This window comes from Martes martes, assembly GCF_963455335.1.
Source record: "Martes martes genome assembly, chromosome: 8".
NCBI lineage: Eukaryota > Metazoa > Chordata > Mammalia > Carnivora > Mustelidae > Martes > Martes martes.
Genome location: NC_137895.1, coordinates 46,797,655 through 46,814,094, shown reverse-complemented (window position 1 = coordinate 46,814,094; position 16,440 = coordinate 46,797,655).

Sequence of the window (16,440 nt, the reverse complement as noted above, 5' to 3'; positions counted from 1 at the left end):
CTTCAAAGTTTAAAAAAAAAAAATCGGTAATTTAAAAATTGAAGTGAGAATGGAGATGCTTATTAAAATAATTGATATAGGGGTGCACCTGGGTGGCTCAGTGGGTTAAAGCCTCTGCCTTCGGCTCAGGTCATGATCCCAGGGTCCTGGGATTGAGCCCTGCATCGGGCTCTCTGCTCAGCGGGGAGCCTGCCTTCCCTTCTCTCTCTGCCTGCCTCTCTGCCTACTTGTGATCTCTATCTGTCAAATAAATAAATAAGTTCTTTAAAAAATAAATAGGTAGGGAGAGGTTGGTAGGGTTATGGACATTGGGGAGGGTATGTGCTATGGTGAGTGCTGTGAAGTGTGTAAACCTGGTGATTCACAGACCTGTACCCCTGGGGCTAATAATACACTATATGTTTATAAAACAACTTTTAAAAATTATAAAAAATAAATAATAAATAAAATAACATAATTGAAATAGACAAATATAAAGTCTAAGTAAAGAAAGACAAGAAATTAATGTAGATATAAAATCACCACTAAAATAGATCTAATATTGTGTTTTGGTGTTTTTAAGTAGCAGCCTGTGTTTATGGTTTGAGTTGTCTCAGGTTTTGAAGTTGTTATGTATGTAAACACTTTTGTTGGAATTCCCCCAGTTTCTCTACTTGGATCATATTTCTTTTTTTCTTCTGAATCTAGAATAATATTTATTAAGATCATGAGTACCATGTCTTATTTATAAATTTAGTGGGGTGCTATAATTTATTTATTATGATTCTGTGATATAATGTGAAATATACGTTACATGCACCTATAATCCTAAAACCATATATATGTACATATACACTTTTAAGCTAGTTTAACAATTATCCATGTATCCATATGGTCCATATTTCTTCTAATTCTACCTGTTCTTCTAAGTGATTTTTAATATTGTCATAATTTTAACTATACCTAAATGCTGCTATCAAATCTGGGTGTTTAACAGAAACATCCAATTATCACAGAATCTCATGCAACTATCTCCTAAAACTTCCTCTAGATATGATATAGATTTCCTCAATCTCAACTTGTCCTAAATTAAACTCATGGTATCTTTCTTAAACCTATGCCTCCTCTTCTAATTATTTAAGTGTTGGTACCCAATCCACCTGATTACCCATGTTAGAAAGTTTGAATCTTTCCTACCCCTCACTCTCCCTACATTCAATCAATGATCAAGTTTTGTCAATCTCCTAAACATTTTTTTATTTCTTATCTTCCTCCTACTACTAAGCACAGGTCCTCTCCTAGCTAGCCTCTCTGACATCAACTTTGTCCCTCTACAAATATTTCCTACACTCCTGCCAGAGAGTTCTGGAATGCTACCAGTGTGTTCTAAAATGCAAACTTGTCCTATCACCGATCTATTTAAAATCCTCAGCGGCTCCCCCAAAGATTTGTGCATTACTTCCCAAAGTGTGTTTCTCAGAACTCCAGTCCCCAAAGATGATATTTTATAAGTGTTTCATAGTCAGAAAACTGTATATTATGTCCCTGGAGAGTCACACTGTATATTAGCATATTTAAGCTTCTCACAGACTCTATGTTAAAGAAGCATTTTCGATCCAATATTTTCCAAACCGCTTTCCCCACAGAATTCTCCCTAGGATCAAAATATTTCATCTTCTAGGGAAGCTCCTTAAAATGTCACAAGAGGCCTTGCATGATCTGGAGTCTGCCTGACTCTTTGGCCATCATTATCCCCCCGTTCCCCACACCCTTCTCTGTTCTTCAGTACCATTGAAGGATTGTTTCTTAGCCTTTGGCCCTAGCTCAAGCTCTTTCTTCTTCCTTCTATCCTTCTTTAAGACTTGTTTCGAAGTCTTAAAGAAGGCTGCCTAACCCCTTCTGTGTACTTCCATGGCCCCCCATGCTTGCCTCTTTCATTACACTTACCACATTGTTACTGAACTCAACTACTTGTGAATCTCTCTCCCCTATTAGACTGTCAACCTCTTGAAGGCGGTGATTATGTTTTTATTTGTCTTTGTATCCCTAGCATAAGCACAATACTTGGCATTGAGTAAGACTAAACTGAAATAAATAATGCCTGGCCCACCTAGCAGGTACCCATTAATAAATCCCACGAATATCACTTGAATCAGAAACAGGTTTCCCTCAACCATAAAGCCCTTGTTTGAAGGTCTATGAACATAAAAACAATTCTTTCAATAAGGACTTTCATCTGATGCATCTAATAAATTCCTTATAATCACCACTGTACCTTCACAGACATCGATGCTCCTTTTACTGTCTTACAGCACATATAATATTGTTGTTCTATAAATCTGAAGAGTTGTGGCCTTTCACTGAATTTCTTTATGAGTTAAATCTTTCAGATACACAGAACTCAGTAGGCAAAGGAAAGATGTGGTTTAGGATTCCCTGGATTGGTTCAGGAAAGGATATAGTGAGTAAATTAATGCTGACACAGTGCCCTCTGTCAAAATAGCATGCTGGTTTTCTCAGGAAAATGATCACAAACAGTGCCATGTGCCAGTTGGAGAAGGGCAGAGCACTCTAGATGGCTGTGTTACATCTGACATTTTTAAACAGCCCAACTTTCAGAATACAGAAGTGGAAAATCTTCTTCTGGGAGATAATCTAAAGTTGTTGCTTTTAAGATCCCAGGAGGCCTGGCTGGTTAACAATGACTACTACTTCATTATAAGGAGTATCAACTTCTTAAAACTGGAGGCTAGATGGATGTTTCCTAAAAACCATGCTTCTTTTTCTTATAATTCTGTTCCCTTTTACTTATACATTACTTAATATTTCTATTATACTTCTGCAGAATAATCAAACTGCTACTTAGCTTTGTCTCGATGAGAATGTGTATAGTTAGATCTTTTAACATTTCTGGGTAAGTCAACCTTTACTTTAAATATCTCTTGCAGGGGTGCCTGGGAGGTTCAGTGGGTTAAGCCTCTGCCTTGGGCTCAAGTCATGATCTAAGGGTCCTGGGATTGAGCCCCACATCAGGCTCTCTGCTCAGCAGGGAGCCTGGTTCCCCCTCTCTCTCTGCCTGCCTCTCTGCCTACTTGGGATCTCTCTCTCTCTCTCTCTGCCAAATAAATACATAAAATCTTTAAAAAAATAAATATCTCTTGCAATCTTTAATGGATTCCGACTATCATGAAGTAAGGTAGTTCTCACTTATTTACTTATTTTTGCTTTCCAAGGTTTAGTCACATGCAGTCAACTGCAGTCCAAAAGCAGATGAACTTCACACATCCAGACATATTCTCACTGATTGTCAGAAGGTCCCTAGTAGCCTAATGTTACATCACAATACCTACATCATTAACCTCACTTCATTTCATCATATAGGCATTTTATCATCTCACATCATCACAAGAAGAAGGGTAAGTACAGTACAATAAGATATTTTGACCGGGAGACCAAATTCACATAACATTTATTATAGTATATTTTATAATTGTTCTATTTTATTATGAGTAGTTGTTAATCTCTTACTGTGCCTAATTTATAAATTAAATTATCATATGTATGTATAGGAAAAATCATAGTATTTGGAGAGTTTGGTACTATTTGTGGTTTCAGGCACCCATGGTGGGGGGGGGGTTGAAACACATTTCCCATGGATGGAGGGGGCTTCTTTAAAAGTATCTGATGAAAAGGGGACCTCAGTTACTCCACCCAACTGTGCAGGGAGAGTCTATCTCTGGTCTAATGGCGTATGATTTCTGAAAGAATCTCACTACATAGCAATCACAAGTGCTGAATTTTATCATGACATTACTTAAATAGTGGGGAATTGACTACTATATGCTCTGATAAAGACAGTTGGAGAGAATTCTAACCCTTCAAATTCCAAAAATATGGGAGAACGATGAAAAATTGAACAGCCCTGGCTCTGGCCCCCTTAGACATAAGAACACTCACAGGATTATAAAAGGAGCTTCATCTTGACCACCTGGCCATGGGTTATAGCTGTGACCTGGATGCTCTTTCCTAGACCTAGAAATTAGCAAGGATTTATTAAGGAAAAAAAATCCGTTTTTTCTAAATGAAGCAGCAGAGAGAAAAGCATAATAGACAACAGAAGGCAGAAATGGCAATTTCCTTCTCTTACTCTTTTTCAATTCTTCCTCTTTTGTCTTTAATTTAAATGGGATCCTGAAGATACTACCAACACCCTCACATTGTACTCACAGTCCCTTTTATACACAATTCATCTCTTTACTTGGTTATTTTGCTACCACTGCCAATTCCACACCAAAAATATTTATATTCCCGGGGTGTTTGGGTGGCTCAGTGGGTTAAAGCCTCTGCCTTCAGCTCAGGTCATGATCTCAGGGTCCAGGGATCGAGTCCCGCATTGGGCTCTCTGCTCGGCGATGAGCCTGCTTCCTCCTCTCTCCCTCTCTGCCTGCCTCTCCGCCTACTTGTGATCTCTGTCTGTCAAATAAATAAATAAAATCTTCTAAAAGAATATTTATATTTCCAGTATAATAATGGAAATCTTCCTATTTATAGGTTTCAAAATGGAAGATGTATGTAATGTAATATAAAATGTACATAAGTGCATAGTTGTACCTTTTTGTTTGGGGTCTTCTTTTTCTCCACACCATATTATAATCCTATATCATTTTGTAAACTGTTATAATTCCCCTTTTCTTTTTTAGTCATTATCATTTTCAGTGACTTTCCTATCCCTAGAATTTCTGGGACTCATTTCCGTTCCAAGCTGTTAGGTTTCTTCCAAAATGAAGTCCCACTGCATCTTCCCTGGCATAGATGTCTAAACTCGTATTTACTTTATTTTACTTCTCAGCCCTCATTCACATTGACAGTGCCTCCCAATTTAGGTCACCAAATGGACTTCATTATCATGTTCTTTGCCTTCTTAGAGTCTAGATAAAGAATAAAATGTCCAATAGAATAAACATGACCTTATTTTGACTCCTGTGGCACTCAGCCAGGCATCTTGACACAACAGGCTCATCTTACTCTTTGTCTGCCAAAAGTATTGCCCAAATCACTTGAAGCAAGATCCCATATGATATACATATTTTGATATAAAAAAATGTTTCAAGGCCCAACGAAGCAGCAACCTATATTCCCTCCTTTTATTTAGATATTTTAGGAGGAAAAAGTTATTTAGTAGAGTTGACATAATCCACTTCTTACAAAAGAAAGCATGGCTTAAGATTCTAATTCACCTATTGTTTACACATTTTTTTTTCCTGGTGTTTGATGTCAGACCTGCAGGATCTTGCTTTTGGTTTTTTGCCTTGCTTTGTTTGATGTTTTTAATGGGCTTTGAAGGTGTATACCTAACAACTGGACTTGGGGCAATGTGTTATTGTGGAAACCCATTAGATTAGCAGCTAAAAGATCTGAGTTCTAATCCTGGCTCTGCTATTATTATGCACAGTCTTGGTTAAGTTAATCAAATGTCAAGATTTGAATCTTTTTTATTTGTACAGCGAAGGGGTTAAATTTCAATTTATTAAGTCCCTCCATATTCTGAATCTCTGATTTTGTGTGTGTGTGTGTGTGTGTATTTAAGAATTCCTTCCTTTGGACTGCTCCTGGAAGAAGACTGAACAGAGGCTGACAATGCAACTTGCCTTACAAGCCTTTGAAAGGCTCATCTGGCAAAAGCATCTGCAGATCTCTGTCTTCTCTCTCATCTAGTTTTAAATTTCATCCAAAGAGCTGTCACCATGTGGGATAGCCAAGGAATAAGAGGTATAATCTTTGGAAGGCCCTGATCAACTAGCATATATATTTTCCCTGGTATGGTATACTCACTGTGTCCCTCTATTAGGTATGAATTTCTTCAACCACTGAGGCAACTCTTTGGAATTTGAAAGTGTGAAGGGCAAAATGATAAAAATATCTTGCCTATGTAAAGAACAGTAGGCTTTACAAAGGACTTTGATGTCTATCTCAATGAAGGAGCAAGCGGCAAGGAACTATGGAAATAAATGGTCATTGACAAAAGCCACTTGAAGGAGAATACAAGCTTAGTAGCTACTGCATACAAATATGCCTATTCAATGAATAAATTTTGGATGATTCTTGCATCCCCATTTGGTATTCTCTCTCCTCTTTTTCTTTTACTCTCCCTTCTACCCATTTACCAACCCTATAAAGTGCCCAGTATCGTTTTTCAAAAAAAGATTTTATTTATCCATCTGACAGACAGTGATCACAAGTAGGCAGAGAGGCAGGCAGAGAGGGAGAGGAGGAAGCAAGTTCCCTGCCGAGCAGAGAGCCCGATGTGGAGCTCGATCCCAGGACCCTGGGATCATGACCTGAGCTGAAGGCAGAGGCTTAACCCACTGAGCCACCCAGGTGCCCCAAAGTGCCCAGTATCTTCACCCTGCCACTGAACTTTCTAGAACACCCCACCACAGAATTCTGCCCAGAATTACACTACATATATTTTAAAATGAAATATGTTTAATATGCATATTAAATACAAATATCATTTTTATTTTGTTGACTAATTGAATATAAACTTTTTAAAAACCACATATTTAAATACATAATAGGAGCACCTGGCTGGTTCAGTCGGTGGAGCATGTGACAGTTGCGCTCGGGGTTATGAGTTTGAGCCCCACGTTGGTGCAGAAATTACTTAAAAATGAAATCTTAAAAAAAACAAGTATCAACTATACGCAGTTTACACAAGATGTGCTTTAAATACAGACAAATGGATTTAAAGTAAAAAAGATGAAAAAAAGATACCCCATGCAAACAGTAAACACAAGAAAGCAGGAGTTTTTGTATTAGTATCAGACAAAATAGACTTCAAGGAAAGGAGTATTACTAGGGACAAAACGGGATACTTCATCATGATCAAGGATCATTAGGAAAATATGACAATTATGAATATATATGTAGTGTGATGGACAGCGAATTCTCAGCGAAAAATCCATTTTAGGGAAAGAGAAGCGTGAATTTTGAGTAGAGAGCTAGCCTTTTCTGCCACAGGTAGATTACCTACCCTCTCTGTAAAATAAGGTAATACTTTATAGGGTGGTGGTGAGAATTAAATGACTGCCTCGGGCGCCTGGGTGGCCCAATCATTAAGTATCTGCCTTCGGCTCAGGTCACGATCCCAGGGTCCTGGAATCGAGCCCCACATCGGGCTCTGTTCTGTGGGAAGCCTGCTTCTCCCTCTCCCACTTCCCCTGCTTGTGTTCCCTCTCTCGCTGTGTCTCTCTCTGTCAAATAAATAAATGAAATCTTTAAAAAAAAAAAAAATGACTGCCTCTAGTGAGCATTTAATCATGTGGTTGATGTTGATGGTACTGTTACTTTCCTCTTGTGGCAGACTGTACAAGGATTCACTGAGGAAATATTCACTGAGGAAAGGCTCAGGTTAAATAGGCCCTCTTCACAGGGAAAAGAATCCCTGAAGAAGTGCTGAAGCGAACAGAATCCGCCCCTCCCCCCAAGTGTTATTACATGATCAAAGACATGACAGTGGGATCCAAGAGAGGAAAAAAAATGTTACAAATGGTTGGGGTTGAGGGAGGTGGGTAAAAGAGAATTTGGATCTGGAGAGAGACTAGAGAGAGAATTTGTATAATGAAAAGATTGTTTACTTTGTGTTGTGAAATGATGCCTTCTCCTCCATTTGTCATGAAAACATCCGCAAAATCTATGTTACTCACCAGACTGGTTAGGATAAAATTCAGCAGAGTAATAGAAACTCCAGAGAGCAATGTCATAAAGAAGACAGGTGTTTCTTTCTCACATAAAAGGAGACAAGAAGATGGTTCAGGGCTGGTATAATAGCTCTACACCATACCAAGATCCCTTCAGTTTTCTGTTGTTTTGCCTTAGGTACAGACCTTGACCTCTTGATCCAACGTGAACTTTGGAGCACTAGTCACAACAACTATATTCCAAGCAGCAGTATCAAAGAAGGGAAAGAATGGGTATTCACTCTTTCTCTTTCAAGATTTTCTAGAAATACCACACTATACTTCCTCTTAAAATTCAGTGGTCAAGAACTCATCACATAGCCACTCCTAGTAGAGATTTAGGTTAGGAAGCATAGTCTGTTAGCTGGACCAACAAAATGCCCAACTAAAATTCAGAGTTCTCTTACTGAAGAAGGGAATTTATCAATGTTTATAGATTGTATTGATAGGTATGCTATTTGCATATGTTTATGTGTGGAAAAAAAGACGTGCATGAGAGGTGGGTCTCTTGAGCACAAAATAAAAGGCTATCAATGGGAGCCAGTTTCATAAGAGTCAGGTCATTAAAAAAGTTGGTCCCTTTTTTTTTTTTTTAAAGATCTTATTTATGTATTTGACAGACAGAGATCATAAGTAGACAGAGAGGCAGGCAGAGAGAGAGGAAGGGAAGCAGGCTCCCTGTTAAGCAGGGAGCCTGATGCGGGGCTTCGATCCCAGGACCTTGGGATCATGACTTGAGCCAAAGGCGGAGGCTTTAACCCACTGAGCCACCCAGGTGCCCCTGTTTCCCTTTTTTTAAATTCAATTTTTATTTCAGTTCTAAGCTAACAATTATTCCATGTAAGTTTGTATCTTACTCTTAGCTCTCCAATTAGATTTGGTTTCACTGAAGGTTTGGTAGGCCTACAGGTCCAGTGTAAGGCATCAAGAAACAAACTGTATCCAGGCAGTACTGTAGTGCAACAATAAACTTTTTATATGGCAGTGGGTTAGATCAAGTATGACCCTTCACCCAGCCTAATGTTACAGAGGTGTACTGTTCTCAAACTATTTGATCTGATTCCTCATGAGCTGCCTCAATTACTGAACTTGGACATTTGTGAAGTATGAGAAAGGCAGTAGGGAGCTGCAACATCATTTGTACCCCTAGCACTGTTTGTTTCATAGTTTAATGGTAAACTAAAGTGAAAGTAGTTTAAACTGAGTCATCATCTCATCATTCTTTGATCTGGGATTGGATTTTATAAACTGGCTCAGGTTCTGAAGAAAAAGATATGATCAGACCGAAAAGAAAAGCTGATGACGCTTCAGCTCTGTTCAACACTCTTACTTAAGGTTATCATTCAGTGTCATTCGTCCTTTCATTAAACAAATATTCAAGCATTGACGATGTACTAGGCACTGTGCTCAGTGCTAGGAGTATAGCAAAGAACAAGTTCTCAAAGGTCATACCAGAAATGCCTTTCCTGAAAATTCCATCCAAAGTAGTTTCACTCAACCACCCAGTATTCTCTCCCTCTGCCTTTTGTTTTATTCATATCAACTTTCAGCAACCTATTTGTCACTTTTTCTTTTTAGGCTTAACTCTATGTTCCATGAGGGCCAGAATATCCCATCTGTTCCTTTCACCATTGTATCCCCAGTGTCTAGCACGGTGTGCTATATAAACCATTAAATATTTGACTAACATAATGGACCCTTAATTTATATTGATGGTTTTCTGATCAGGGTTCAGAATTCAAAATAAATTCCTCCAAAAAAAAAAAAAAGAGCTTTGAGAAAAATCTCTTTAATAATTAAATCATTTAGGAGCACCTAGGTGGCTCAGCGGGTTAAAGCCTCTGCCTTCGGCTCAGGTCATGATCCCAGAGTCCTGGGATCGAGCCCCGCGTTGGGCTTTCTGCTCAGTGGGGAGTCTTTCCCTCCCTCTCTCTCTGCCTGCCTCTCTGCATACTTGTAATCTGTCTGTCAAATAAAATCTTAAAAAAAATAATTGAATCATTTAGTTAGTAAATCAAGTCATCATCTTCCACAATAACTCTAATAACTAGTATGTGCTTTATATAAAACAAGTTGATTATCCTAATCTCCCAATGTAATTCTTATTTTTGTTTGCCAAATACTGTTAGATTTGATTTACCAGCAGGTGGCGCTCCAGAGTAAAGCTGAACATTACCCACCCTCTCTTCTTCAAACCCTCCACCCAAGACTTTCCTTAATTCGTTATAGATTAATTGGTAAGAGGTTATCGATGAGAAAAGTCTTCCATATTTTTCTTTCTAATAAATTCTTTACACTCTTACGTGGCATTTAGATAATGTTTTTTCTAAGATTTTGTTTATTTATTTGACAGAGAGATAGCACAAGTAGGCAGAGCGGCAGGCAGATGGAGAGGGAGAAGCAGGCTCTCCATTGAGCAGGGAGCACAACGCGGGGCTTGATCCCAGGACTCTGGGATCATGACTCAAACTGAAGGCAGCCGCTTTAACTGACTGAGCCACCCAGGGACCCCTAGATAATTCTTGTTGCAGGGGAATCCCTAGACAAACTCAGATGTGCCATACAAAAAATTCTAAGAGTTAAAAGTAAAAGCTTTCATGTTGCATTCCAGCAAAATTTAGAACTGAAGAGAGGTGAAATGTAAAAAGCAAGATCAAAGGAAAGGAGAGAGAAAATTGTCTCAACTCATTTAGAGATCTGACAAACTTGAATTAAGTGACTGGCAGTCTAGGTTATCAAATTAAAAAGTCCTCCAAAAACAAAGACTTCCCTATTACATCAAATGGTCAGAATATGCAATTTCACACATATTCACTATTATATTAGCTGTTTTATAGAAGTGTGATTGTAGGGGCGCCTGGGTGGCTCAGTGGGTTAAAGCCTCTGCCTTCGGCTCAGGTCATGATCCCAGGGTCCTGGGATTGAGCCCCACATCGGGCTCTCTACTCAGCGGGGAGCCTGCTTCTCCCTTTCTCTCTGCCTGCCTCTCTGCCTGCTTGTGATCTCTGTCTGTCAAATAAATAAATAAAATCTTTAAAAAAAAAAAAGTGTGATTGTAAAGTTTTATATGTATGCATATGGGAAGTATCGTATATGAGACTTTATGAAGCACTCTAATATATGTTAGCTTATTTCATATTTGATCTTCACATCAATCCTGTCAAGCATGGCAAATTTTTTTATGATCATATTAAAGCTGACTCAGAGAGATTAGGTGATTTAACTGAGGTAATTAGCTACTAAGTTGCACAACAGGAAATATAACACAAAACTTTTGACAACTGCAATGCTCATTTTTCCTATATCATATTAACCTTTCCTTTTATGCATCTAAGATTTCTTCTATAGTATTAAATTGCAGTCACAGATTTGGCTTTTACATTTCGGAAAGAAATTTTACAGATACATAATTAGTATACTAGTTTAAAAAAATTATGCATTCAGATTTAAGGAAAAACAAAATCTCTCTATTCCCCCTCCAAAAAGTCTCTCAGACTCTGCTTAGAATTTCCATAACAGCCATTCTTCCAGGCTGAAGGTCAGTTATGATACTAACAAATTTGGGGGGGGGGAAGTAACATAAACCATTTTCACCCAATATTTTAGCAAGAATTAGTTTATTCCATTATCAACATTAATTACTTAGCAAAAGCCTAGGAAAATAAGGCTGAAGACTTGGCAATTTTGTTGGAGAGAGTAGAACATGGTCATCAGAAGACTCTGGAAAGAAACAAGACACCAAAAAGTATAAACTGAATGATTCCACTTTTGGAAAATTCAAGAATAGGCAAAGTTAGTCCAAAGTTAGTTAGTTAGGGAGAGGTATCAGAGCAGACTTTACCTCTGGAAGATTATCTCTAGGAGGAAGCATAAGGGAGCCTTCCGAGCTCAGAATATTCTGATGATTTTTACACACTTTATCAGAAGTCACAGTACGATATATTTAAGTGTGTGTATTTCTCTATATGTAAGTTACATCTTGTTTTAAAAAATAAGTTTTTTAAAAAGCAAGAGTTCTGAAGTCGGACAGATCTGATCAACCAACGGTCTGCCATTTATTAGTTTTAAGATCCTACATGTTACTTAACTTCTTTGAGCCACAGAAACCTCATCCGGAAAACGGGGTGATCATAATAGCTACTTTATGGGTTGTTGCTTGGATTAAGAGAGCTGGCACACTTAGTGTTCAATAAATTTAGCAGTCAAGATTATCATTGTTCTTATTACTAATATAAATAGGAGACAAAAGAGAGGAGCCACATTCCACACATAAGACTAGATTAAGTGGACTATCACAAAAGGGCAACCTGAAAGACTGTAGACAGAATTAATGCATGTTGCCTAAAACTTGAGAGATAATGCCAGAATAATTTGGTAAATTTAGGCTCTTGAAGCCAGATTACCTGAGTTTGAATCTAGACTCTACCACTTCCTAGGTGTGTGACACTGTCCAAATTCCTTCGCCTCTATATGAAAAATGGGTATATTATTATCTACTTTATATAATTTTTGCAAGGGAAAGATATATGGAGAGAGAGGAAAAATAGTAACTTTGTTTTAGAACTAGTAATTTAAATACCTGTAGAGGGGCGCCTGGGTGGCTCAGTGGGTTAAAGCCTCTGCCTTCAGCTCAGGTCCATGATCCCAGGGTCCTGGGATTGAGCCCCACATCAGGCTCTCTGCTCAGCGGGGAGCCTGCTTCCCCTTCTCTCTCTGCCTGCCTCTCTGTCTACTTGTGATCTCTATCTGTCAAATAAATAAATAAATAATCTTTAAAAATAAATAAGTAAACAAATAAATAAATACCTGTAGAATATTTACCACGAAGATAAAATGACACCAGTAAGTCTTTCATCTTGGCTGGTTCATTCTTAACATTTATGTCTCGGTTTAAAAATCATATACTAAGATGGGGCACTTGGCTGGCTCAGCTGGTGGAGCATGTGACTCCTGATCTCAGGGTTGTGAGTTTGAGCCCCATGTTGGGTGTAGAGATTACTTAAAAATAAAATCTTAAAAATAAATAAGTAAGTAAAAAATAAATAAATATCATATACTAAGAGAAGTCTTCCTAACTATTCTATCTAAAGTAGCGTTTAAGTTTCCTAGGGTTGCCATTAAAAATGAACACAAATTGGGTGACTTAAAACAACAGAAATTTGGGGAGGTAGGTGGAGGGATGGGGTAACTGGGTGATGGGCATTGGGGAGGCCATGTGAGCACTGGCTATTATATGCACTATATGATGAATTATTGAACTCTACATCTGAAATGAATGATGTACTATGGGTTGGCTAACTGAATTTAAATTAAAAAAAAAAAAAGGAAATTTGCTTTCACAGTTCTGGAGTCTAGAAATCTGAAATCAAGGCCCTTGTTCTCTCCCAGGGCTCTAGGGAAGAATCTTTCCTTGCTTCTTCTAGCTTCTAGTGGTTGCTGGCAATTTTTGATGTTCTTTGACTTTTAGATCACCACTCCAATCTATCTCCTTTATATAGTTTGCTTCCATTTATCTGTGTCTTCATTTTCTCTTTCATAAAGACAGGAGACATTGGATTAGGATCCACCCTAATCCAATGTGATTTCATCTTCACTAATCATATCTGCAAAGACCCTATTTCCAATAAAATCACACTTTGAGATTCTGCATGGACATGAACTTTTGAGGAACACATTTAATCTAATACAAGTAACTTTTACTAATAAGACAACAATAAAGCAGCCCAATACACAGTAACCATCCTTTACTAAAAACTTACTTTCTTTATAGCATAATTTGATTTTTTCACTTCTTTATTATCTGCCTCTACCAACTAGAATCTAAGCTTTATGAAGGTGGGAATCAAGGTAGTGCCTGGCATTCAGTTGAGGTTCAAAAACATTTAAGATAAATTAATTAGTTCATTTTGACTGAGAGAAATAAGGAAAGACAATTCAGTATAAAATAAAAAGTTCTTAGCTATTGCCTTAGGAACTTTCTTACCAATTTCAAGTCATATTTTTACCGTGATTGATAGATAACCGAAATAAATCAGTTGAATACTGAAGAGGTAAGCTGATCAACCAAATCTTCCAGCCACAACATGGGGGATTTAAACGACATCCTGAGTCCTGGGATTTATTTTTAAGCATTCCCTCAGAGGTCATGGCAATATTGGGAGAGGAAATTGGACAGGGAACAAACAGCCTCCAGCTCCCACTTGCACCCTTGCTTCAACCATTCTCATTTATTTTATGTAGTTTTGTTTGGGGAAAAGAAATAGCTTTTTTTTTAAGTGTAAAAATCACTGATCTATAGGGAAGCAAACAGTTCATCAGATTGGGTTTTTCTCTTATTTCGTATAAGTAGATATTCTCTTTATTATTATTATTATTATTATTTACATTTAAAACAATTTTAATTAACATATAATGTATTATTTGTTTCAGGGAGTAGATATTCTCTTACAGTCAAAATAATTAATTGCTATTTGGTATTGCCTTCTTTTTTTTTTTTTTAATTTTTTATTTCTTTTCAGCGTAACAGAATTCATTGTTTTTGCACCACACCCAGTGCTCCATGCAATCCGTGCCCTCCCTAATACCCACCACCTGGTTCCCTTAGCCTCCCCCCCCCCCCAAACCCCTCAGGTTGTTTTTCAGAGTCCATAGTCTCTCATGGTTCACCTCCCCTTCCAATTTCCCTCAACTCCCTTCTCCACTCCATCTCCCCATGTCCTCCATGTTATTTGTTATGCTCCACAAATAAGTGAAACCATATGATAATTGACTCTCTCTGCTTGACTTATTTCACTCAGCATAATCTCTTCCAGTCCCGTCCATGTTGTTACAAAAGTTGGGTATTCATCCTTTCTGATGGAGGCATAATACTCCATAGTGTATATGGACCACATCTTATCCATTCGTCCGTTGAAGGGCATCTTGGTTCTTTCCACAGTGGATTGAAAGTGGTTTTTGTGAGTTAAAAAAAAAAAAATCAACCAATCAAAAGATTGTTTTACTCTTAAAACTCAACTAAACTTTCCAAGGTTAAGTGTGAAGATAGATATTAGCTCTCATTATCAAGAAGGCAATACCGTAGTGTATATAAGGAAGATGTGGTCCATATACACTATGGTATTGCCTTCTTGATAATGAGAGCTAATATCTATCTTCACACTTTACCTTGGAAAGTTTAGTTGAGTTTTAAGAGTAAAGCAATCTTTTGATTGGTTGATTTTTTTTTTTTAACTCACAAAAACCACTTTCAATCCACACCACAGATATGTAAATTCACTCTGGTTTTTGAATCCCAACCACTTACATAGTGTTGTATAGCTAAAAGAGCATGAGTTTAGGAGTCAGAATTAAACTGGGTTTGAAATTATCTTAGTTATTTCCTATGTGTGATCCTAGGCAAGTCATTTCTTTTAGTTTTTTAATCTGCAAAATAGGGTTAATGATACCTACCTCGTAAGATTATTATGAAAATTACAGAAACAAATTATGTAAAAGCACCTTGCACATAGCAGGTACCAAATAAATGTTAGTTTCTTTCCCCCAAATAGTATATTCATAACTTTTTAAAAGGACTTGTCATTACTCTTTTCCTAATTTCAACTTTCTCATGTTGAAAAAAGTTGGTATCCTATTTATTACTCAATAAAGTTAAAATTTTGCTTATATTTTTCTTCCTATATATGTCTAATTAAAAGTTATCTTAAATCAGTAAGTGGTTAAAGGTCTTTTTAAAAACATAATTCAAACAGATTAAATAATAGATGATTTATAGCTCGAAGAATATACATTGTCTATCTTGATTTACACATGACTTTTTGAAACTGGCATAAATACCATGAGTGGGCATAATGCCCTATAAACAGATGGATGTGAATGCTCAGGTGCCAAAAATCCAGCCTGGCTACAGTTCATGTAGAATGTTAAAATGGTGACAATTCTTGCAATTGGTCATCTGTTCCTAGTAATAACTAAGTCTATCAGAAATAGAAAACAAATTCTGAAATACAGAATGTTCATTCAAACTTGAGCAGGAATTTATAAATATTTCATATTCAAATATTTTTTAATATTTTAAGCTCTATCAGTGCACATCTGATGTAGACAATCTTCTTTCTGTGGTGTAGCTGAAAAAAATACCAACATAAGGGGTGCCTGGCTGGCTCAGTCTCTAGAGCATGTGACTCCTGATCTTGAGGTCTTGAGTTTGAACACCATATTGGGTATAGAGATTTCTTAAAAAAATATATCCACTTAAGCTGTTGGTTTATAAATAGTCTGGCTTTTCTAGTTTCTCCTTTCTAGTTCAAATTTAGCAGAGTAATTATTAAAATCAACAGGCAGAGATCCCTAAATTATATAGTAATTATATTTGCAAAGATATAACAATGAGGATGTTCATTTTAATGGTATTTATAATAGAGAAAAACCGGAAAATGCTTACTTAAATGGTCAACAACAGAAGATTGATTAAATAAATTGTTCTATCTATACAATGGCTAAATTATGCTATATCCATGCTACACTATGCAGCCACTAATATTATGTGGTAGAAAATATTTAAATAGGAAATAATCATCATCCTTTACCATGAAAATGCATAACAGAAATAATTATACAAATTAATGTTTCAATCAGTGATAAACTAAATAGATTTGGGAGCTCTTTATTCTACTTTATTCTGTATTCAGAATCTATTTCTCATCACCTTCTCTACTATTGCTCT